Source organism: Ambystoma mexicanum, chromosome 4q (assembly GCF_040938575.1).
Source record: "Ambystoma mexicanum isolate Mex_15411 chromosome 4q, UKY_AmexF1_1, whole genome shotgun sequence".
Taxonomy (NCBI): Eukaryota; Metazoa; Chordata; class Amphibia; order Caudata; family Ambystomatidae; genus Ambystoma; species Ambystoma mexicanum.
The window spans coordinates 234,151,467-234,176,761 of NC_090928.1; the positions used below are offsets into that span (position 1 = coordinate 234,151,467).

At 45.1% G+C, this 25,295-nt stretch overlaps 1 protein-coding gene across 7 annotated transcripts in view; it reads right to left on the reverse strand.

Annotated features, from left to right (window-relative positions):
• FYN (FYN proto-oncogene, Src family tyrosine kinase) overlaps positions 1–25,295 on the reverse strand; it is a 776,649-nt gene that overhangs the window by 532,352 nt on the left and 219,002 nt on the right. For 5 of the 7 annotated variants that reach the window (XM_069607784.1, XM_069607781.1, XM_069607783.1 and 2 more), the window contains one exon: positions 10,038–10,128. The gene's annotated coding sequence lies outside the window, so the exon portion shown is untranslated. Of the gene's footprint in view, positions 1–10,037; positions 10,129–24,086; positions 24,283–25,295 lie in introns of all 7 variants that reach the window. The other 2 variants (XM_069607780.1, XM_069607782.1) reach the window with 1 other exon arrangement.

A 25,295-nucleotide genomic window follows, 5' to 3' on the forward strand; every position in this document is an offset into this window, starting at 1 on the left:
TAAACAGATAAAAATAAAAAGTAGTGGAACACCGCTCCTGACCGTTCCCGCTCACTTCGATCACTGCTCATTTCCGACGGAACATGCACCATGATCTAGGTTTACTCTGACACATAAACTCAGGATAAAGAAACGCTATTTCTGGCTGGTGACATAACTGGATGACTACTCAGCTGTCAGGTCTAGCTCTGGCAAGACCCCTGACAGCCCTGGCTCCATATTTCCACGAGAGGGATTCTCTGCTCTGTATAAAAGATCAGGCAGGCTGTGGACATGCTGCCATGCTGCCTTGGTGTGTGTGTGGGCCACCCCTCCCATCTTTCTCTGTCCAGTGCTGACAGGTATGGTTAAGAAAAGAAGCACAAGCCCGTGCGCAAATGATACCTGAGGGAAAGTAACTCCAGGGAGGTCACATTAAAAACACATCAAAAACACACTACAGCAGCAGTCTGCAACGTTTGGCTCGCCAGATGTTTTGAACTACAACTCCCATCAGCTACAGCCAACAGAATCAACGGTTAGTTCTCAAGGAAGTAGAAGTATAACACATCTGGAGGGTTCTATGTTCATTTATTGATTTTTTTCAATGTTTTTTGCTGACATTTTCTTTCTCGAAAAAACTAATTGCATTTTTTTTTTTGGGGGGGTTCCCACTCAGCCCCCCTCTTCACCTATTAAATTGACACTAAGCTCCTCCCCCTCTTATATGCCCCCCCTCTATGTTTTTCAATCAGTTTTTTCAACAACAAAACATTTGGCCAAAAAAAACATTGAAAAAATGACTGTCGCTAAATGAAAGTCATACCATTTTACGAGCTGCACGTTGCAGACCCCTGAACTGCAGCAAGCACCCCTGTCTCCTGACACCTGCCGGAAGTAGCACGTTCCACTCGTGGTCGGGTTCAGCGGGATCGCCTCCACTTTGTTAGGCTCAACAACACCCTCCAAATTCAGGTGCAGCAGCCCTCCCCCCTCGCGTCAGGCCCATTCCAACCCCTTGTGCCCACTTTCAGGCCGCGCCGTTTCATCATCAACCTGGAATGTTTTTAAATGCAGTGTATATAGGTCACACAGGTGAGAAACACTGCACAGCAAGGCAGTGCAGGCCGCTCGAATGTTGACGCCTATAAATACACATAGGTCAGAAGCACACCTAACGTTTTAGTATTCATTGGCCCGCGGAATTCATGCTGGTGGGAGACTATGGCCTCCTGACCTTGTCAGGACCCAACCTACCCATTCTGGGAGAGCAATTTCGTATAACGGGCCATAGAAGTCTGGTCCCTCTGAATTAAACAAAATAAATGAATGCATTTCTACCCCTAACAACTGGGTCGAATTTAAGTGTCAGGAATGGCCATTCTGTTTAGTTTAGTTTAGTTTAGTTTATTATTTGTAATGCGCACCTAACCCTGAGGTAACTGGGCGCAGAGAACTTGTGAGAGAGTTGCAGGCAGGCAGATGAAAAACATCAGGCTAGAAGACCAATAGGTTACAGGTAGGCTGAAGAGCAATTAAATACTAGTAAGAGCATAAGGAAGTCGCCAGTGGTTACAGTTGGACGACAGTGCAAAGACAGGCAGTGATACAAACAGCGAGACAGAAAGAAGGTAGAGGGTAGGTTGACAAATCAGTTATTGATACTTGTCAGAGAGCCAGCTCTTTACTTTGGCTCTGAAGGAGCAAAAGGAAGGTTCCATTCTGATGGTAAGGGGTAGGGAGTTCCAGCACTTGGTGGCAAGTACTAGGAACTGCGTCTTGCACATTCCGCTGCACCTGGTTCAACTAGCACAGGGGAATGGGCGGGCCTTTCCTAAGCTTTGTGAGCATATACCATTTGGGATGGGTATAAGAGATATGCCCACAAATGCAAATATATGCCCCTCCCCACCCCCTCATTGAAATCCCTAGTTTTGTGAAATTGCACACATTCTGAGGCCTCTTTGTGAACTGTCATCCAAGCACCTGCACACTTTACAATGTGTGTAAGGGCAAACATTTGTGGAATACAACTTTTTTTGAATCGTGCCTTTTATGAACTTTGTTTTCAGTATAACGCATTTCACGTCCAATTAGATGCATTTTCGGAACTGATAAAGTGCCTTGAATTTCTTTTCTGCGTCTTGGGGCTACCATTGTTTTTTTATGGGAAGCCAGGCCTTACATATATATCCACGTTCTCAACACTGGCAGTCCAGGGGCAGCCTCAGCTTGCCCTTCAATGACAATGCTGGCCCAGCTCATTCACAAACACTCAAACAAAAGCAATTTAGCTGGTTTTCCTCCTGTACACCAATGTGCAGCCGTTAAGGCAGCGGTTTTCCTTACATAATTGGATAACCCACACATTGCCGCTTACAGCTTCAGACACTGGAGACCTGAACACAATTGGTCACCGAAGGCCTGGTATTGGTTGCATGTGATAATGTCCCCGCAAAAATGTCGGCATGCAAAAAATTCTCTGAAGTATGGCTTTTTCTTGCAGAGATATTATTACATGGAACATGCAGGGGACACCCCTATAACCCCCAAAACCTATTATTTTTTCAATCGGAGCGGGGGACACCCTTGCTACCCCTGTCCCCCGTCCCTATATATATGGTCACCTATATAATGTTGCCACAAACCTTTCCCAGCTACATTATGTACGGCGACCATATATATAGGGACATTATTACCCGATACCCTGGTATTGTTGCAGCCTGAGGACCAGGGCACCTTTGGATTCTCTGCACCGTGACTCCTATTGGCCAAATAAACATCAGTGACCACTGGAACCCTGCCACTAATTCAGTTTAGTTTTATTTGATCAGCAGATAAAATCATATACCAAATCATACTATATCATCAACACTGAAAAGAAACATCTCAAAAGGATGCGCACACCATACACCAGGTGTCACGCAACAGGGCTCTCCAGATGTTTTGGACTACAACCCCCATCTGCTCTGGCCAGTTTAGTCAATGAGGAGGGATCATGGGAACCATAGTCCAAAACCTCTGGAGAGCTGTAGCTTGAAGAACTTTGCAATGCACCATAATATAAAACATTAAAGAATACACAAATGATCACTGTGTAAAATCAATCCAGACAATACAATAATCCAATATACCTAAGGATTTTAGAAAGAGGAAGGTGATTTTCTTTCAATCTAATCTTGCACTCTTACCATTCTCTAACGTCAGGTCCCTATACACTGCTAATAACAAATGCCACATGTTCCATGTGTACTATATATTGTGGGTCAGGTTAGGCGCTAATGCTGGGCAGGCTGCGCTGCAGGCCAAGCCAACAGGTGTGTGTATATGATGGCTGCATGCATCCTGTGCAAATGGAAAATGGAAGCTAAGGCTGATGGGGCCCTGTGGACCTGGTGACCATGCCACCACTCAAAACTGCAGAACAGGCACTACTGAACTATTGACACTGGGCACCCTGGCATCATGAGCATATGGGGGACCTGGCACGAATGGCTCCTGTGCACTGCAGAACTATTGACCAATCCGAGACCTACACTAATGGCCAGTGGAAATGTTTGCACTTCTGGGCACTCTAACTCAGACACTTCTACCCACTGGGCATCAGAAACCATAGGGCACAGGGGTGGGGGGCCTGCTAATATTGGGAATGCATCCCTTTCGCTACTGCTCCTTGTGGATGTTGCAATGATTAGACACCGGGTTGCTAGCGTTAATTGGCTTTGGAAATTCTAACTCCACTGAGCACCAGGGAATAGGATCAGGCAATTTCTGGGCACTAGGCACTATGTAACACATTGGCACAAGGGATCCTTACTCTACTTCCCACAGGTGCCCCTGACTCTATTACCCCTTTGACTGTCGGACACCTTAGACGTTCAGTGCTAGCACCAGGAGATGCTGGAGACATGCACACTGTTGAATTCTGTGTTCCCTGACAGTATTGGGCACCAGGGGTGGACTGGGAACCAAAAGGGGCCCTGGAAATAATGTTCAAAGTGGCCCCATATTACACATTTTCAGGAAGCCCAGCCCTTTTCCTATGGGAAAATGTGGTAATACCATACAAAATAGCCCCACGGTGCAGAGGCCTACCAGAAAATCTCCAGAGTTCCCTATAGGGCAGTCTACCCCTGTCGGGCACTAAGCACCACACATATCTCCATGAGCAGAACCCCTGACACTACCGCCAAGTAGGCACTTTAACATAAATGAGTTCTGGCGGCCATTGTGGCACCAGTGGGCAATGGAACCCTCCACTAATGTTTACTGGCTGGTAATCAAGGTCAAGTACAGTAGGTCTCCTTCACAAGCTAAGAAATTGCATTAAATCATTTTGTTCCAAATCATCTGGAAGCACAAACCCCTACTCCAATTAAAGCAAGGTCTTGGTGAACACGCAAGTGCAAAGTGCATATGATTAGCAATGCTTTCAGGGTAACACGAGCGGAATAAGCGCGCATAGGTCATGTCCACAAGTATTGGATGTCAATCCCAGCAGAGTTTATTAAGGGAGTGGCAGCTCCTCTTTAAAGGCCGGGGGCACCGCCTTTGGATGAGACATGTACTCGTTTAGATGAACACCCTAATGTTTGTTTAGAATGTTAATCTAGACATACATCTCGCACACTAAGCAAAGAGCCACCCTGGGGGCTCTGTTTGCACGAGGAGCTGTGGTGCCGTTCTCTGCACTGGGGCGCATCTTCTTCACACATATTTTAAATAATTTGCAAGCCCTTTGGGCTCCTCAAAAGACATAGAGCACAATAACAAGAGGTCGGTGAGGTGCAGGAAGTGTTGCCCCACCCCCCCCATTATTGTGCTACCAGCATTTGCACCATGCTGACTGACAGGAGAGGAGTTTTTCCCTCTATATTACTTTGATCAGAGGAGAAGAGGGGCAGGGAATCCAGTCATTTGAGGCGGTGGTGGTGTGCTGAGGGTTCAAGCAGATAAGTACAGTAGTTATTCATGCGTATGCAATGTGTTTGTACGTATGAGTGCATGCAATGAGGGTAGTCTAAGTGTGCTTGTATGAATGTGTCCATGTGTGATGAATGCAAGGGGTTGTCTGAATGCTGTATGAATTTGCGGGTCAATGAGAGAGTGAATCTTGTATAAATGTGCTTGTGTGTAAGGGGACAGGCAGCAGGCCTCTAATTTTAGGGTGGGGGGGCTACTGGCGGCATGGCATGGCATGTTTTAATTTTTATCAAGAGTAAAACAAACATGATAAATGTTTTACATGGCTAGACTGGCCTTCATTGGTGGAAACATTGTGGCCACATATTCTTACAGTGGCATGGAATGTTCTACTGGGCATCAAGGGTAAGCCAGCATGTTGGCTGTTCTTAACTGGCCATAGTGGCCTACTTTGGTGGCACCAGTCTGGACAAATATTCTAACTAAAGCATGCCTTTTTTTGCTGGGCATCAAGGGTTAAGCAAACATGATAAGCCATTACATGGCTAGACTGACCTACATTGGCGCAGCATGTCTGGATATATATATGTATTATGGGATGGCATTTTTTACTGCACATCAGGGGCAAAGCAACAAAATAAATGTTCTTATGTGGCTAGACTGGCCAACAATGGCACAGCCAGCCTGGATATACTTTGCTAATGTGGCATGGCACTTTTAACTGGGCATTCAGGGTAAAGCAAACATGTGATCCGGCCAGAGTCAGTCGCACAAGCCAATGAACCACGCTGGAATAGAAAAATAAAAAGAAGAAAAAATAAATAAAAGCATCTGCGACAGCAGCATTGCCTTTTACCGCCAGCCTTTGCACCGGTGTGTAATGCACACTGCTCGCTACATGTACAACTGAAAGGAATCAGTTGTACATGTAGCGAGCATTGTGTATTACACACCAGTGCCAACTCCGCTGTAAAAGGCAATGCAGCCGACGCAGGCGCTTTTCTTTCTTCTTTTTTTAAAAAGTATTCCAGCATTGCTGGATGCAAAAACAGTTATGAACCAAATAAATGGCCCAATTCACAGAAGCGTTTTATAATATATACACAACCCCCATGGGTAACGCTCTGTGAATTAGGCCCAAAGATTCATTTGATCGGATGTTCAGTACCAGCCCCGCCCATCTAGACCACGCCCTTCGGGCACCACCACCCCCCACAAACTCCTCTCCCACCCCAGCCCTTGTGGGATCCCCACCACATTGTTTCCTTTTCCACCAATGTGCCTACTGGCTTTGTGTGCTTTCAATGTATCAGAGCGGTGGCGCGTTCTTATTTCACCACGTGCAGGCTCCCGCGCTGCTGTGTACTATTTTCCTCTGCATTCAGCGGGAAAGGGAATGTGCTGGGAATGGCACTCGTTTTTGATTCGCAGTTGATTAGTGAGCCATGTGCAATGTGCGAATCGCTAGACGCAGCTGATCAGCCACTTTCCTTTCTAGTACTGCTGCTTGGAGCCTTTCCAATCAACTAATGTGCAGATTTGGCACGAGCTCACTTACAATACATAATAAAGTATTTAAGTTACAGAAAAGAAAAAAAAATGTGCTTGGTAGAAAGGAAGCCAGCGCAGATGAAACTGGTTCACGAATGTGACAGCACAGATCATTTCTCTACTCTGGTTTGTGATGGCAATCCTTTGTGAAGCATGATTGTATATAATGCATACTCATTGTTAAGGTTACGGGATGACTACATGCCCAGGGGAAACCCGGTTCCAATCCTGAGCTTGGTTTATGTCCAGTCAATTTAGTTGACTTCCAGAGGGCAATTAATGAAGACATGAAAGTAGAGGACTGGTGTATGGTGTGCCACGTGGCAGGGAGTCATCTTGAAACCTTAGCCACTGTGCCCACTTTTTAAGTGCCCGGGCGAGACTCCACATGGCTAGAAGATTGGACAGTAATAGCATGCTGCCATTACCATAAACAATTCAAAAGCAACTTCAGATGGGCGCTAAATTCGTACCAATTTTAGGTTCACGATGAAATGTTCTCGAAGATATTTTATGCAAGCTCCCATAAAGAAAGCACTATTAAGACTGCTAAATAATTCAAGTTGTGATGTCAGTGTATTTACTCTTTTGAACAGGGAGTCAAAGAGGCAAGGTTCATGAAGCGACTGTTTTGCGTGCTGGGATGGAGGGAGAACCAACCAAAGGGCGCAAAAGACACAATGAGGCATTACATATCTGGTGGGAGGCCAAGAGTGAAGATGTTCCTTTCCCGAAGCACCATTTTTCTAAGAAATGGCGCTGCACAGGATGCAGGCAGTCACCATCCCGACTATGGCCACTAGTTCAGATACCTCCCTATAGGTTAGATAGACAGAAAAGTTTCACGTTTTCATTAAACTGAAAAATAAACTATAAAATCTTGCCTATAATCCTCAAGACGTATTTACTTGGCAGTTCACCTGAAACACACGAGTTCAGTTACCCCTCCCTGAAGAAAGTCTAACTATAGCATCTCCTTGCCAATCCAGAAATGTCAAAATGGAACTGAAGATCTTTTGGGGGAACTGCCCATTATCTTTCAGAGCATGTTACACTCTGGGGAAGAAGAGATGGAAAGGGATCGGAAGAGAGCACACATGTCTTTAGTCTGTGGCTTGTGCACAGGGTACGGGGAATGCGTGCAATTCTCCCTTTTGCCTCAGAGTACTAATGATCACTCAAGTAGATCCAACTCCTCTCTTCTTCCCACAAAGCATAGCATTGCCTGTAACAATCGCATCTGGTATCTTTCAAACATGATAGAAGTACATCCTCAAATAGTCTATAAGATCATTAAGCTGGATAAAAACACATCTCTCCATTTGCCTGATCATACATCTGCGTCTACATAATTTTCATAGGTTTGCCATATATTTATAAATCGATGAGTTTCCACCCTGTTTTTTGGCTGCGATCTTTTCCATTTTATAGATGTCCCATGCCTGTATTCTCATTGTGCAAAAAGGGCAGCACAGTGGACTTCGGGGGATGTCCCGCCGGCTTCCATTTTTGTGCAATTCGAATGCAGGATGCAACCAGCATATGTGTGATTCCTTTATCTACTGTAGCTTCGATCAGGAAATGTCTTTGTTCAGCTCATCCTCCTAATGTTAAGCTAACGGGTCTTCAGGCAGACCCTTATCCATCACCCCTTTGATACCGGACATATCCTTACAGTGGGGTTTAATGTGTGGGCAACCTCACCACGTAAGAGCTACAGAACGCCACACCCTCTCAAGCACTCCCCAGAGATCAATAGAAACATACAATACAACCTCTCTGGGGTGAGATACCACTTGTAAGAGAGTCTATAGGTGCAAGCGGGACACCTGTAGATAATATGACTCCCTTTTCCAATATTTCCTTCCATGAGGTGGTCCTGCCCAAATCCCTTTCCCAGGAATTCTTGTATGCACATTTTTCATGAACATCTTCTACATCTGTAGAATTATGGGGTCGAAGGACCAAGTACTAAATTCTCAAAATCAATTGGTTTTCTCTGACCTGCTTCCAATTTCTTTTGATCTACGATGCAATGGATCAGAAGAGTGTGTCTAAAACGCTGAGAATTCTCGAATACAAATTGTTTTAGCAATCTTTAAAAGATAGAGTACGGGTATATTGGAAAATATATCCGACTCTTGAGAAACTCCCAGGCACTAAATGGTTCTCCGGGTAAACCCGTGGTGAAACCAGAGTTGACTTTGGCAGGTGTGCAGTGTCAGTTTCTAGGTGAGAGATAGAAATGGTTGTATCCTAGCGCCAATACCATCTTCTTGAGTTTGGTGATGAAAGTTTTCAGTCGGCGGAGAATGTTTAAGATGCAAAGTTACCCAAGGGATTTCCCACATGTCTTTATCTGTAGTGTCCCATTCTATTTTGACCATGTCACTACTTCGTGTAGGCCAAGACCATTCAAGAGCCATTCATAATTGGGAAGCCAATAAACACTTCTCCACACCTGGCAATGCAAGTCCTCCCTTCACCCGTGATCCTAATACCACTTTTTTGGTAAGTCGCGGTCACTTAAACACACACACAAAGTAGAAAAACTATTTTTGGATTAATGCCACTTTCTCCTTAGATATATATTAAAAGGTAGTACTTTGAAAACATAAAGCATCCGGGGAAGTGTTGACATTTTCAGAGATGCCATCCTGCACACCCATGACACCTCAATCTTAGCACACCTATTTAAGCCTTTGAATGCTTCTTGAAATAGCTGAAGGGTATTATGTTTATATATGGGGCATTGATCATTAGGGACATTAACACCGACATATTTATTATGGCAGTTTTCTCAGCACTCCGCAACAACAAACACACCACACAGAACCCCACACAACTGCACACAACAGACTCCGACCGGATACCACACCAAAAGCCTGAACTGAAGCTGCCAACAGCACATCACAGCTCCCTTGCTCTCTCTCCAAACTTTATCCTACTAACGCACCCTAAGCCTCCCCCTTTTTCAGATCCGCCAGTGTGCCAGGGGACCACTATGGTGGTGATAGTGCGCGGTATAAATATCCTTTGACATTTACATCTAAAGTAAAATCGTTTGCGGCAAAAGTGCAAGTTGCAACTTCTTCCTACACTTTTATTTTAAAACGCAATCATTCCGGAACGGTTTCTTTTTAAAATAAAAGTATAGGAACAGTAAAACTTAATTGAAAGAAGTAGAGGAGCACCGCTCCCAACCGCTCCCGCTCACTTCGACCACTGACTATGTTCACGTTTTTGTGGAAATCAACCGTAAACAATATCACGTCATAAACAGACAACCCTATTTTCTGTTCTAAATCTCCAGGCTTCAATCCCTGGAATTGAATTTCATTCATTATTTTCTGCTGAAATGATTACATCTCCAGTATAAAAACCTCCCAGTACTCTTGTGCTCAAAAAAAGATTTGTTTGCAGACATCAAAAGGTGTTTCGTGCAGCTCTGGCAAAGCAGCTGTGATGCACAACGGAAGATGTGGAGCACTACACGCAATGCTGTGGCGATCCAATGACCCTATGAAACATGAGGCTACATGGTTTGTCGTTTTCGATTGAATGTTACAACCAAAAGGCATTACCTGCTATCGATAGTCTGCCAATGTTCCTCGTGTCCTTGTTGTGTCTTATGTGTTCAGAGAAGAGGACCATGTACGCCCAGAGAGCTTCCAGCTGTGGAAATAGAAAAATAAGATAGTGTGAACTGCTGTACAATAGACTAATTAACAAAGGATTTACCAAAGCATCAAGAGGTTTGTCTGAACATGCCCTAGCCAAGATGGCCGCCAGCGAGCATCTAACATTCAGCCAACAAAGAATCCGTTTTCAGGAACCTGCTCCTAGGTAAGTGGTCCCTCTAGTTTGATTTCATCTTCATGCACTACTTATAAACTGGGTTTCTTTCTTCGTAATCCTGTGAAAACCATAAACACCACGAGTGGTGGTTCCCACTTGCAGTTTCTCCTAAACTTTGGTGTTTAAGGATATGGCGTTGACATGGAGAAAGTGTCTTCCAAATTTAAACATCAATGTTCATGCATTCAAGTGTCATCCTGGCAACCCCCCGCACCTGGGGACTGTTTTCTGTATCCCTACAGTCCCACTACCAGCACTTGACACCTGTTGTCTGCACTTACCCTTGCACTTGTCACCTGCTGGCCGTACTTTTACTTATTGTTATTTATTCTTTTATCCCATGTATTGCACTGTCCCCTCCCCCTTCCCCCGCAATCTTCTCCTTCCCCCTTCCCATGAACTTGCCCGATCGGAATGACATCTGGCCTAGTAGGATCATCTTCCCTCTGTTCCCCCTCTCTTGCCTCGTTGCGCCTTGAAACACTTGCGTGTTATAAATGCCATATCATATATCATATCATATCATGAGGGTTTTTAGTGAGCAATGGGGTGCATGTCAACAGTGTTTCAAGTGGAGTGCGGGTCCAAGAACAACACCTAGATAACACTTTGTGCGAGGGTGTTTACATGGAAAAGCCCTCATTGTGGGCCTGAAGGAGAGTCAAAGTCACTGCGTGTGAGATTGGCCACTATCAGAATCAGACTGGAACATAGAATCGGTCCAGGCACCAATGGAACAGGGGCCCACAATCACACATTTCAATTCGTTACTTTTCAGAATAGACTGTTTGAGTACTACCCAAGGGATTATTTTGGGAAAAATATGTTGCAGATAATGCATTTGCATTGGAGCATTGGTCAACACTGGTGTAGTAACCTTGCACGGTTTTCCCAAAAATCGTATCCTATTCTGGGAAAAAAACAGACAGATACTAAATGATGGGCTGGCACTTCGGGCATTGCCCTATTGCCCCATAGGCCAGTGCTGGCCACAAATAGGGTTTCAGGGGTTTTAAGGGACATGGAGGCCAGGGCAGTGAGTTCTTGAAAGGATAAAATGCTGAGGGCGTGTTGGACGGTGTATACTTGTGCTTCCTTGCCTAGTTGATAGAAGCATTCAAGACAGCAAATCTATAATCCAGAGCGTCTTGTGCTTAGAATCTTGAGGTCACGGTGCCGGGGGAAAGTATGCAACTGCCACATGTGGCAAAGAGTGTGCCCACAGAGGTGGCACAATGCAGGTTGATGGACAAGATCATTAACCCTGGAGAACCCATCCTGTTACCACCAAGACAGGGGCAACGCGGGGAGAAGTGCCCAGGGAAGGCCAGGCTCATGTAAATGTGAAATTCAACCTAGCACCAACCTGCATTAGCCTGCAACCTTCACCGGCTGCCACACCATGCCAGAAGGCTAACCGGGTTATTGAGAACTTGCTAGCACGTCTAAAGTGTAGCTGCTGAAGGGTGAAAGGGTATCATCGTAGTGTTAGGAAGTCCAACAATCGTGTCACATGCTTTCTGCAAGGGGTATCAGCAGGGCACTGTTTTGATCCATGGTGCCTGGCTTTAATTTGCACATGACATAATGTCAAAGAAGTTCATTAGGAGGCGCCACACTGTACAAGGCCTGTCTTGGCTGATGGCAGCTTCTAAGCATTGGCAAAGCCAACAACTTTGGTTTTTGTGAAGGCCTGGGATTGGAATTCTTCAGACACCGTCATAATTGTATTGATTGGCCTTAAGATGGCAACAGCTGGCAAATGGTGTTAATACTAGGGCATATGATGTCAGTGTATGTCAAACTGTTGGCTCTGCCAATGCTTGTTTTTAACAAGCCTTCTGTGCAAGAAAGAGGCAAACCCACATGTTTTGCTAAGAAATAAAATGGCTAAAGGAAGGCACATTTGGTGAAGAAATGTTATTACACCGGGAGCTGATTTACAGTTGCAATTAGGCCATTAGCTTTCAATACAAATAGCATCCCACTCTACTCTATTCCAGAACATCTTCCTTCTTGCACTCTCCGCTCATCCACCTCCAACTCTCTGAGGGTCAGACGCTCCTCCAAGCTGAGAGTTGGGGGCAGATCTATCTCCTCGGCTGGGGCCTCCCTCTCAAACTTGAGCAGAACCACTTCCGGCTCCGCAAGCAACTCAAAACCTTCCTTTTTGCTTCCGCTTTCTCTCTTCCTCTCCCCTGCTGATGTCCCGACTGCTCCACGCACTGGTCACCCACCTGGTCACCCTCTGAACTCGGGTCCAGGCTCCTGCATTTCCAGTTGCCCTCGCACTGCCTCCGGGCTCCCCCAGCACTTAAGGGTCTGTATCTGCAACACTACAGTCCCTTCTCTCTGCACATATGAGCCACCCGCTGGCAGCACTTGTGAGTTAACTCCACTTCCCCCTTCCCCTGCCACTTCTCCCCTTCCCTCTTCCCTGCACTTGCGCGATCTAGACACTCGGGCTAGTAAGATTGTTATTTTGTCCTCCTTTGTCTCCCCCTCCTTGTCTTGTCGCACCTAGAAACACTTGTGTACAGGCGTGTTATAAATGCCACATCATATCATAGAGTATCACCTTAAAATTACAGAGCCAGCCCAAAGAGATCATAGGGGTGTGTGTTTTAGGCGGGTCGAAGCAGGTAGTGCATAGCAATGGCCACAGTCGTTATCATGGCCATGAGTGGTCAGTGGGTGTGTAAAAAGACAAACAACATTCACAAGTTGTGTACTCCTCATCTCATGCTAGCTTTTTTCCTATTTTCACTTCCCATGCCATTAGTTTTGCCATGTATGCAGTGCTCACTGCGCCACCAGTAAGCAACATTCAAAAGCCGAGTGATAAGGCAGCGATTAGAGCCTGTACAATGGCAGCGTCACCTGGCCAGGGCTTCACGGTGGGTCATTTGATCTTGGCCCACTGTTGCAGCTGCAAGCACAGATACCCCTCTCCAGCTGGCCTGCTGGAATAGCTCTAAAACCTCTCTCCTACACCTGCTCTTGGTGGCAGCCATGCAAAAATAAGCATCTGCATTCTGCAAGCAGAAACCACATTATATTGGCAAGGAAATATTTTACAATAATGTACGTGTGCTAAAAAAATTAGACACCCCATGCACTCTTACATGAGTTGTGGTGTGCCCAACAAAGCGCCGAATGTGGCAGCTGGGAATACAGGGCAGCTCGCAAAGGAGCCTGTGTACAGACGAGGCGAAGACAGGGTAGGGCCCGAGCAGGCCAGGCCCACCCAAAATCTGTAAATGCCCACTCGCCGCTCAGCAGCGTTATTTGGGCATTTACAGATGTTAAAGTCACTGCGGTGGGCCCAACTACATTAGCTTCAGGCCCCACTTTTTAGACAATCCTGGCTACGCCTCTGATAAGCGTAATTATGAAAGCAAAGGTGGGCCCATTGACATTTTGGCGCAATTTCACCATGGAGTGATAGATTCTGTTGCTTGGTCAACCTGTTTACCAAATACAGCAAAATAATCTGTTCTTGGGCAAGTGGTTTACTAGCTAGCGCTTAGAAACTGACTGATCTTGTGAGAAAGAATAGGTTCGGATTTCCCCAGAGCGAAAATCCTGGAAACATGGTCTGCCTGGATCTGGGGGAAACAAAAGTTCTAGCGTGAGCTGCCACACAAGGCTCTGCTGTGGTGATAAGCTGCTCCCTGCGCCCTTGCGAGTTTAGCAGAGCTCTGCTCCCACTTGTCTTTTTGTTTTGTTTTGCATTTAAGCATGTTAAAGTAACAGGCCGGGCCTGGCACATTTCCTTTGAGCCTTTTTATTTTTCAGTAGATCAGTAGAGCATTTAGCACAGGAAGATTGTTTGTGTGGATGGTCGTAGATTACGCAGCTATTTGATAATAGGGGTTGTCTAGGGTCAAACCTTGATTCTGTGGGAAACAATGACTTCAAGCAGATGATCTTTATTTTGCATTTTCTTCCGCTAAGGACGCATGGTTATACCAGGCGTCCTTAGCGGGTCCCGCGAGCGGACCAGGATGCTAACAACGGGCTTGTCATTAATTGGCCCGTTGCTAGCATCATCCCCATTCCCATTGAGCCCTATGGGGGCTCAAATGGGAATGGGGATGTACTGGGGTCGGCTTCCCTGAATGGGGAAATACCGGGCCCTCCAAGGTCGAAATGGCCCGGTATTTGCCCATTCAGGGAACCCAGACCTGGTACCCGGTATGCGGGTAGCCATGCTGCTCTTAGAGGAAAGGCTACCTCCATAGTTATAATGAGGCCCAATATGTGGAAAGGTGAAGAAATACAACATTCCATGCACAGAAGTCTACACAACCAAAACGACACTTGAGATTCAATCACTCCTTTCATTATTTTTAATAAACACCACTGGGAAACACTTGAAAAAGGTGCTCCCAATGCGCAGTAGCATTTGCACATGGAAACGTAAGCTCTGTAACCAAAGAACAGCGTGGGGGAACTACATGGCTCAGTCAGTATTACACACCTTATTTAAAATACGTTGGGGCTCGTTATGTGTTCCCCGGTATCCCGCCGGTAATTCCTGTGGGATACCGGGGAACTACTGTACCGTCTCCGCCACTTGATATCCCAGTGTTACTGGGATGTTATGGGCGGCAGAGACACTGGTAACTCCCCATTCCACGGAGGACTCCATGGCATGGGGTTGCTCAAATCACTGTCACCGTTATTTACGGTGCCGGTGATTCAGTCATTTATCTGCCGGTATGGGCCTGATCTACCAACAGGTCAGGCCTACCGGTAGATCGGAGCCCCCACCGGCAGACTTGCAGTTGACCGGTGAGCAAAGGTGCTGGTATACGTTGTTACCGGCACCTTATTTCCATACTGACCAATTCGTAATGAGGACCATTGTCTGCTATTAAGTATTCCACAAACAACCTCAAATATCCTATAACTTTTAACTCAAGTAATACACTTTCTGGAAGATCAATTCTATGGGAAAGATCAGGTTCATCAAGAATCACCAATATCTATATATGGGTTCTATGTCTCTGAATTCCCTTGATATACACTTATTGAAATGTGAGCATTATTGAATAAAACTGGAACATTTATTCTTCCATCGTAGCAAATCATAAGGATGAAAATGTGAAGGATCCAAATATAACCAGAAGATATTGTGAATCTGTGTGGTTATTCTGAGCCATGTAGCTGAGGTCTAATAGTTTCTATAAACAAATCGACAAATTTACACCACACACGTTTTTATCAAACGCATTGGATCTCATTCTAAGTTTGCCGGCGAGGAAACAATGGTTCTGATAAGCTTACCGGCACCATTGTTTTCGGACTGGCAAATTAGGGGTTTGCCTGCTGGAGCCGCTGTGCCCGACAGGTCTGACCCTGCCGGGCACAGCGGTCATGGCAGGCAACACCGTCACGGAAGCAATGGCACCGTTAACAACGGTGCCGGTGCTTCCATGTCTCCACTTCCATAGGCTCTATGGACTCTATGGGAAAGAGGACTTACAATTTGCCCTCTCCTGAGTTTTCTGGGCTGCCGCTGTTGTAATCCCCCGGTGGCACCGCGAAGTCAGGCGCCGGTAGATATTTAAGGGTCGGGCGGCATTCCCACCAGTATCACCGGCACGGTTACCGCCAGACCCGTAATGAGGCCCAATCTTGGAATTATCATCTCAACCTTTGCGTTCAAGAACTGAGTGTTAAGGGTATGTACAATTGGGATACATCTTGAATTGTAAAGACAATTATTTAGGAACATGTGAAAACAGACTCGACATAAGCAAAGTGAGACGTAATCATGCGTATTTCGTCAGAGGAGACACATTTACGTAAGAAAAACCCGATTCTAAACAATGCAAGTAAGAAAGGTTGACTTTGCTTGTTGGCCTAATTAATTTGCACCAGTCAATAACGATTAGCTAGAATATTAGTGGAGCAGTAGAAGGATTTTAACTCACTTGAATCATTTGCTTCAGGCATTAATCAATCAATTGCAAAGCCACCCATTGATGTCAGTTTCTGTTCTCTCGCTCTCTCATTGTGCACTTTTGGATATTGCTGTTTTCCTTGAATTATTTACTTTTCCTTGAATCACGTGTCTGTTTCTTATTTTCAATTGATGAAATGTTTGGGGTGCACTTTCTATCAGATAAGGTGTTGCAGGTTTGATAATGCAGAGCAGCGAGAAACACAGGCCATGTTTGGATGATATGCCTGTCCAGGTGTCATTTGCAAATACAAACGTATGTATAAAAGTGTTTTAGTACACATTTCTTTGTCACAAATTAAATGTGTCCATAAACCATTTCAAATGTTCCAATGGATTGCTTGGGGTTGGAAATAAGCATGGGGCATTACTGGGGTGTTTAGAAACAACACAAAAGATGTCATCTTTCATCGGCTGCCATTTTGAATGTCTACCATGTTGACACGAGAACATAAAGTTCCGGGTCCTGATGCTTCTATGTAATGTGCATGCTTGTGTACCTATTTATCCGGCAGTGAAAGTGCATTACATTTCTGATTTCCAATATTTCTTTCTCAAATTCTACATCACAAGTTCGCTGGCCGGCCCCTTGCACAAGGCGGACTAGCATCACAGGATGAAATGAAGAGTTAAAAAGAAAACCCGTGGGTCTCCAGAAGTTTGCAGGACACACCTTGATTTTGCTTTAACTGGAGTACGGTTGGCAAGAAGTTCCAGCCTGCAAGATCCAGCTCTGATATAAAGGTATTGCATCGACCCGTATTGCCATTGCAAATGACTCCGACCCACCGTAGAACCTAAGTATTTAGACACTGCCTTCTTTCATTGGCAACACACATTTCATAGCTGCACTGCACCCGATTCAATAGGCCTGATTCACAGAACGTTTTCGTATGGGATTGCGCCATTATAAAACGCTTCCATGAATCGGGCCCAGATGTGTCTGCACCTCATTCACAATCAAACAATGCAGGTGTAGAAGGCCAGCCAGTCCTCACTCTTAGTCAAGCCTTGAAGTAAGGAGCAAAAGAGGCAGGCCCCCATCTGATAAAGGGCAGCTCCTGCAGGACATTAGGTTTATGCATGAACATCATCCTTCATTATATTCTCTCTATGCACAGAGTACGTCCATCATACTCCTTAGCACAAAAACACATTACTTCGTACCGGAGGAATGGACTTGGGCTATGTCTAATAGATGTTGGTCCATGTACGTTCAGACATAAGGGTCCAAGTAGATCACTGCGGAACTCACTATGAAACAAACGTAAAACGTGAGCGGCACCGAGAAATAACCGTCCTCCCTCGGTTCATTTCAGTGGGTTTCTTTCTGATCAACCAGTTGAGAAACCGACGCAAATGGATACGATCGATAACTAGGATCGGGGCGGTGGGATTAAACCCAGGGACAGTTTATGGACAGAGCAACGCAAAATATACAAAAGTGATACATTCATAATTTTGAGATAATGAATGCCCAGATGTGAGAAAGGCACCGGGGTGGCGAAACATGTGTCATCCCTATGGGCTCTGTTAATCTGATTGTTACTACATAATTAAACGGAAACCAGTTTCTGTGTTGAAAATCAGATGTGACGCAGTCATTTGTAAGAAACATAGCCTCCCTCGGTTCATGTGTATGGCTTCAACGTTGCTTCAAAGAGCAAACGTGTTGGGAATATGCGAAACAAATCCAAACGTGCCCCCGACTGGATATCATTTGGGACCCAGCTCATGCTATCACTGGTGTCCATTGACCTAATGAAGGGAAACACATTCATATTCACACCAATGATCACATTTCACCCATAGTGGGCTTCCTCGATGACAATGTCAGAAGATAAACACAAGCCTCAATATACTTTCATGTTTCTACCTATCATACCAATTTATACCCCAAGTCAGTCCCTCCCCAGTGCCCGACTGCAGCCGATTGTAGACGCTCCTCTCTCACAGGCATGCAATTATATTTAGGGCCTTATAAACATGTGCAACTCTTTATCTTGGTTGTTTACATGGGGAAGTGTTGTGTCCAGCGCCACTACCATTCTCGCTAATTGTTGCTGAAAGAAACTTGTTACTGTTACTTCCTCGTGTAAGTTCTGGTCCATCACCAATCACAAATGGGTAGCATGGGTGCAACGCATGGGTGAAACGTGCTCGCCTTGGAAGCAAGACCACACGGAGCAATACCGGTTCGATCCCCGGGTCCGCGCTTCGAAACTTTTGGGTATTAAGCGTGTTATAAATAACCAATCATATCATATGATATCACTAGCAATCAGCCAGCACCATGTGTTATGCCAGAAGTAATCTGGCAATTCTGTGCGTGCCTCACTTTATAAACATAAAAGTAAATGACTTTGGGGGCCTCAGTATATGCAGTCCTGGAAATGGAAACATTTTACTGGGGGAACCCTCATGCTTGGGAGGCTTGGGACCGTGGGGAGGAGGGGGCAGGGCGAGAGGCATGGCCCCAGGCCAGGTCATGCAATACAGTATTGCCTCATAGAACCCAATCCAGGCGATTTGCATAAAAGCAAAGAGCATTATTGGAACATAAGAATGTCCACAATGTTGTATTTGAAACATGTCTGATAGTGATTCAATAAGAAACATTTGAGCGAATAATGGAAGTTGGACTCTGCAGTTTTGATTGGTCATTCTAATCACCCTAAGAAAAACATGTCTGTACAGTGAAGGACATATATACCAGTCTGGACAGCTGCAACAGGTATCTGAGGCTTTGGCTGTTTCTGTATTCAGTTTCCCGTGTCGAGTCTACTGAAAGTGTTTGATTGTTGAAAGGTGGGTTGCTCGTGCATGTGATAACTTGGCTTGAGGAGAGATGTTGCTGGGAGTATCCTGTTCTAAAGCTGAGTTATCACAAGCGACTTGTGCTTCAACGAGCGGACCGCTTTCAGAAGACTCAGCAGCGCTGTAGAGTCTCCTGAAAGTGCGGGTCGCATCTCCGTGGGATAATGGCGCTTCAGAGCAGATCCGTCAGTGTCGTGGGCAAGCCCTTGGGTCTGGGGACTGGGCAACTGTCGGGCAAGACAATTCTGTGGGAACACTGCTCTGTCTTGTTGCAGCCCATTTCCTGAGCTGGGTATATGTTCACCCCAGAGAGACACATCATATTGAAACTCTGTGAGGCAGATGAAAACAATGGTACTTCCGGTGCAACATCCGGTTATTGGTCACTGGAAACAACTATGAGCAAGTTTACACAGAGGCCTAGTTGTTTTAAACTTTTAGCCAAATAGGAGTGTGCCCCGAATGCTTCCATTCCCTCACCTTAACAGCCTGCAGCGCTGTACGATGCCGGAACCCATCACTGCTCCGGTTGGCAAATGTGCCCATTGATGCTGATATACAAATATACACCCAAGTATCAACTGTCTAAATGTATCTGGGCAAAGGAAGAGAAGCCGCAATGCTGTCAGCAATTGTCTCTGTTCTAGTCGCCGCAAAGGAAGCCTGTTTATTTATGTTCCTTCTTATCATTTCAGCAGGAAAGGAACTTCCCGTCTCCAGAGGGATTCTGCCTCGGAACATACCCAAAAAGTACACTGTCTTAGAATCGCCCGGTGTCGTGGCTCATATAGACGGGCTTAGTCTCCCAGAGGCTCTTCAGGCAGTCGAGTGTTTGAGTCCTTGTTTAGGCTGTGCCCCCAACACTTTGGTGTAAGCACAACTGGCGGTTGTTGACTGCACAGGTTCCCCAACATGCACCTCTGCCCATCAGCCCTTCCTTTTTGCCTTTGCCCCCTGCCCCTTGACTCAGAGGCATAGCCAGGATTGTCTAACAAGTGGGGCTTGAAGCTAATGACGTTAACATCCGTGAAGGCCCTCACAGCGCTGCTGAGTGGGCATTTACAGATTTTGGGTGGGCCTTGCCCGCTCAGGCCCTACCCTATCTACGCCTCTGCCCCTGATCGTCTCCCACACGGCTTCTCCACGTTACTAGAGGTTATTTGTGGTGGCTTTGTATTAAAGATAATGTGCTTAACGATGCTGCTTTACACAGGCCCATTTGGCGGGTTTCACCCACCCTGGACTCAGGTTTAGACTCACGGCAAGCCTCATAACCCTCCAGACAGTGCAATGGGCTCTCACCTACAATACCAACCCCCCCCAAAACACCAGACATCACCCACCTTGGAGTCTCAGTATGTTGAGAGGTATATCTTACCAATAACATTTTGCTTCCTCCTTGAGAGGGCATCTTTTTATTGCAAACTACATGTTTAGTGTTCCCATGTTATTTTTGTTTATATTTTATTGTAGTTATTTGAACCTAGCTTTGCAAAGCAACAGAGCCCTGTATGTTGCATAGTGACTGGGCCGATCAGCCTTTACAACATTGCATTTATTACTGGCAAACTATTGAGGGTAGTATGGAATAGTCCTCACTTACAGTTAGTGGGGAACGTGTACATTGCTTGGAGGCGATGGAATTGGTGTGGGCTGTGTAATGATGTGTTCAGGAGGGATAGTGGTACGGGGAGATCTTCCCTCTGCCGAACCACACCATGCTGCTTCTTTGCTCCAGTTACCCCTTCAAAATGCTACATATCAAAGTTGAGTTCACCTGCCTCTTAAATGGGGGGTGGGCATTTAAGGGGAACCAGGGGCGTCAACTGGCATCCCTTTGGTTCAGTTCGGAACCCCTGTGAACCTATTTGCAGTATGTGCGGCTTAACCAATCGATTTATTTGTTAGAAGTAAGAATGTCTCTTGTGTGTTTTGTTAGCTTGTTGTTTGGGCTTGTCAACAATCACTGTTTCTTATCCGAGGCCGCCGAGGGTCCTCACAGTAGAACTCGATCCCTTAGAACCCCAGACTTTAACCCCACCAAGTGAAATCCACGAAAACCTGAAAACACAGTTGTTCCCGGCCAAAGGTGGAAAGTAGACTCCCCTTCACTCTTCTGTGCCTCACTCCCTCTCTTGTTTCGCACCCACTTTGAATGTCACAGACATTTGAAATAGCTTCTGCGATGTACGTGTTCTGCAAGGAAGAAAAATAGGAAGAAGTCACGGTTATGGAATGTTCGTTTTCGTGGTGTTATTGGGAATCAACGTTCGAGTGATGGCACTTTCATCAACCCCCGCCGCTCGTCACCAGGCCCCTACCTAATCCTTTCAGTTTTGAGTACATTGTCAAAGACTTCTTCAGGGCTCTTGCACACAAGCCGAATATTTAATTTCGACATTTGATGGGTGGAGTTCCAGAAGAAGGGGCAAGAGAAACACTGTACCTCTAGCAGTGGGATATCTTCTTGGAAAGAGTGTGGTCTACTTAGCATGGCCAAAGTGGACGCGAGACAGTGATCGATTCTTTTTTTCTGCTTACCTTTCCTCTACTTGTTATGGCCATACTCACCATTCTATATAGAGGATTGGGCCATTCATGTCCCTGTGCAAGTGTAAAGTTGTAATAGGTGCCTCAGTCACTAGTCACTTAGTCTATTGCAATGCCCCGGCTGCAACACCTTGTCACATGTTGCACTATGCTTCCGCCTACCTCTCCCCTGCCGAGACCACAGTTCCACTACTTTTTTTGGTACACTTTTACCATTGCCGCGAGACATTGTGTGGCACATTAATCCAAATTTTATGATAATCATTTCGATTTAAGGAAGGGAAACTCACGTTTTCAGACGAATGACAGCAAGCTTTACAAATTGCTCCTTTTGGCTGCGCTCGCACAGCCCTCTGCTTGGGAAAATTGCCATAATTGTCTTCTGACAAGTAAAATGAGTGTCAAAGGAGGGCCCGCTGAAAGCTATTCTCTTCTATTTCTTGGGCTAATGTGCAGGAGCTCTCTCTGTTTTGACGCTTCCATCATTGCAAATCTCGGGTCTGGATGTTATATTGAAGACAAGTGATCAGGCTCCTTTGCAGTACATCAATTGCGCCGTCAAAAACACCCGAAGAATTGTCTACCAGGAAAAGTTCAGTGCTAAGGTCAAAACCTGAAAAAAGTCATCTCTATAGGGAACAAGGCTTTCCAGCAGTGGGCGATGGAGAGAAAACCGCAGTTAGTGATGAACAGGTTCTGGTCGAATCTGCCGACCAGATGGAACCTAAAGATGTTCTCTGGACCTTGAGTAAGGAGGTGGGCATGGCAGAAATGTGCTTATTAAATTATTGTCGGCCATGGGTTGATTACTTTGGAATGCTGGGATTACTTTCCTGTCACGATACATTATGCAGCACAAGCAAGTCAGGGATCTTTTTCCCTTGCAAATCAATGATGCGCACAATAAAAACGCTTTTTATTTTTACAATGCCACTTCGTTTTAAGGAGGCCTTCAACTCGTCTCGCACCCAACCTCCACCAGCACCCCTTGTCACAATAGACCAGGAACCAGGCCGGTGTGTTGTCAATGAATAGTTTATTAATTTATGATTTAATGGAAAATGTAATAAACAGTTACAATGACTACGAGGGGGTGGTAACATACACTTCAGAGTATTCTTAGTCAAATGGCACACTAAGACAACTCAAACATGGATGGCACACAGATTTGTTTTACTGATTTCACCCCAACAATCAACAGTTCAAAACACCATGTAAATGAATTCACCCCACAGAAAAGTGCATGCACGCACAAAAGATTCTTGAGTCCCAGCAACCCTCACCGCCCCCTAGACCTCCACTAAGCTTGTCAGCTTGGGGTGGAAGGCAGTGGCAAGGACTGAGAACACCAGGTTTAAATGGGGTTTTCAGAAACACTATGGGAACAGCAATGAATGGAAATGGGGTTTCACTTTGCTATGACAACTGCTATGGGACAGCACACAAGGGTACTTTGCGCTGCTTAGACTAGGAGACAAATTGGGCTTCAGAACAGACTAGCTAGCGTACAATAGGAAACTCGATTTTAGTACATGCAACACATGAAAAATATAAAAAGAGAATGCAAATGTAAATACGTAATCAAAATATAGTAGGGAAGAGGGATGAACTAAGAAAAACAGTTTTAGACAGGTTCAGCGAAATTTCCAGGGCAACGACAATCAAATGACAATCGTTATTACTAAGGCTGCAAATGACAGACACGCTTTAAGCAATGGAGAACTCACATAGGAAATTTGGTTTTCAGTTAAAATGACAGGCACATAACAGGTAGGCTCTGAGCAATGGGATTACTCACAATAGGAAAAACGGTTTGGGTTTAAAATGACAGATGCACATAGAACACCTTTTAAACACATGGAAACATGTGTGTTTATCTCACAATGGATTTGATTCTTTGGGGAAACACTTTAAACTTATAATGACTCACAAGACAATGGGAAGAGAGAGTTAGTTTCGAATTCTAACTCTTTCGATCCCGTGAAATAATGTGGGAATTAATTGATTTACTGAAACAGAATATACAAGGGTTCTACACAAGCAACTGAATATTCTTCAAGTGAAACGACAGAAATGCAGGGTCAAACAACGGATTTTCAATGGAAACAATTACTACAATGCACAAACAAGTGAAATATTTTTCAATGGGAAAATGACTGAATTACACAAACCAAGGATTTTCACTGGGAAAAATTACCACAACGCATGGATAAGTGAAATATCTTTCCATGGGAAAATGACTGAATTACACAAACACAAAGGATTTTCACTGGGAACAATTACCACAATGCACGGACAAGTGAAATATCTGTCCATGGGAACATTACTGAAATACACAAACAAAGAAGATAGGGGGGGTTTCCACGGGGGAATCTCTATGGCAATGCTGAAGAATATAGGGCTTATTTAATCTATTTCTGCGGATGTAAATACTTACAGGAGAGGGCTGGATGGACATCAAGGGAGCACCAGGGCCTCACTGCTGGGACAGCCGGGGTCAGTAAATGATTCTCTCTGTCCCAAGTCTCCAGCTCCAGTTGGCTTCTGCCTTCACTCCAAGATGTAGGCCCAACTCTGCAATTATGGTTCCAAATGTGGTCAGCTGCACACCTCGAGATCTAGTAGGGAGAGTCCTGATTTGAGGCAGAAACAGAGTGACCTATTTATAAGGCAAGTGACATCACTGATTTGTCACAGTTCTAAAATTGATAGGGCCATGTTCAAGGGTACCCTCCCATCGGTGGGCCAATAGGTCCAAAGAATGTGGGTGTGTTTTGGGAAACCAAGGGAGGATACCCCATCCACCATCTAATTTAGACAATGGGCTGGGTCTGGTTTTTGCACATGGAAATTTCACTGTATGACAAATGCCCTTTCTCATCATATTATGACACATATGTCAGCATTTCTTAATACTACATTTTTCAGGGAATCACATAAACCTTGTTTGATGTCTGTGCAACCTATTGGTGTGAAGCTACAGTATTTTCTCATTTTCTCCCAAACTATATTAATGAAAAATGTGGCACTCAGTGGGCATAATATGGATAACATTTTACTTATTTGTTCTAATTTCCATGGTTCTCACAGTTATACAGAGATCACAACCACATTTTCCCTCATAACGTGTGGTGTCTTGGTGTCACAAAAATCATTTTTTTGGCTCATCAGAAGCGGGTCGCTGCCAGCTTTTCAGAAACCTGAACATGAATATTTCTCAAGGTATCCCCTAAACAACATATCTCTCATTCTGTGCAATGGGTGTGAAACTACTCCGGACTCTGACCCCCACCCTAGGAAGTGATCTGGTTTTGGCTCTGATGTCAAGGGGGAGGCTTTTGTTTAGATTAGCCCAGAGCTTCAAGGGCTGATGGCCAGTTTTTATGATGGCCTAAGTGGTTTTAGTCATAAAACTTGCGGAGCAGGAGAATTCCTCAACTCGTCCCCCTGACAACAGAGCTTGGAATCTAGTTTCACTCTTGGGGATTCACAGCAAAGAAATTAAACCAGGATTCTGGCCTGGCTCGGCTGCAACCATTTTACATTTAAATCAACTCTTAGAATTGCACACTTTCACCCTTGCACAGTGGTTACCTGCAAAACAGTGATTACTGAAGGGCAACATAATGTATATTTAAAGACTTTA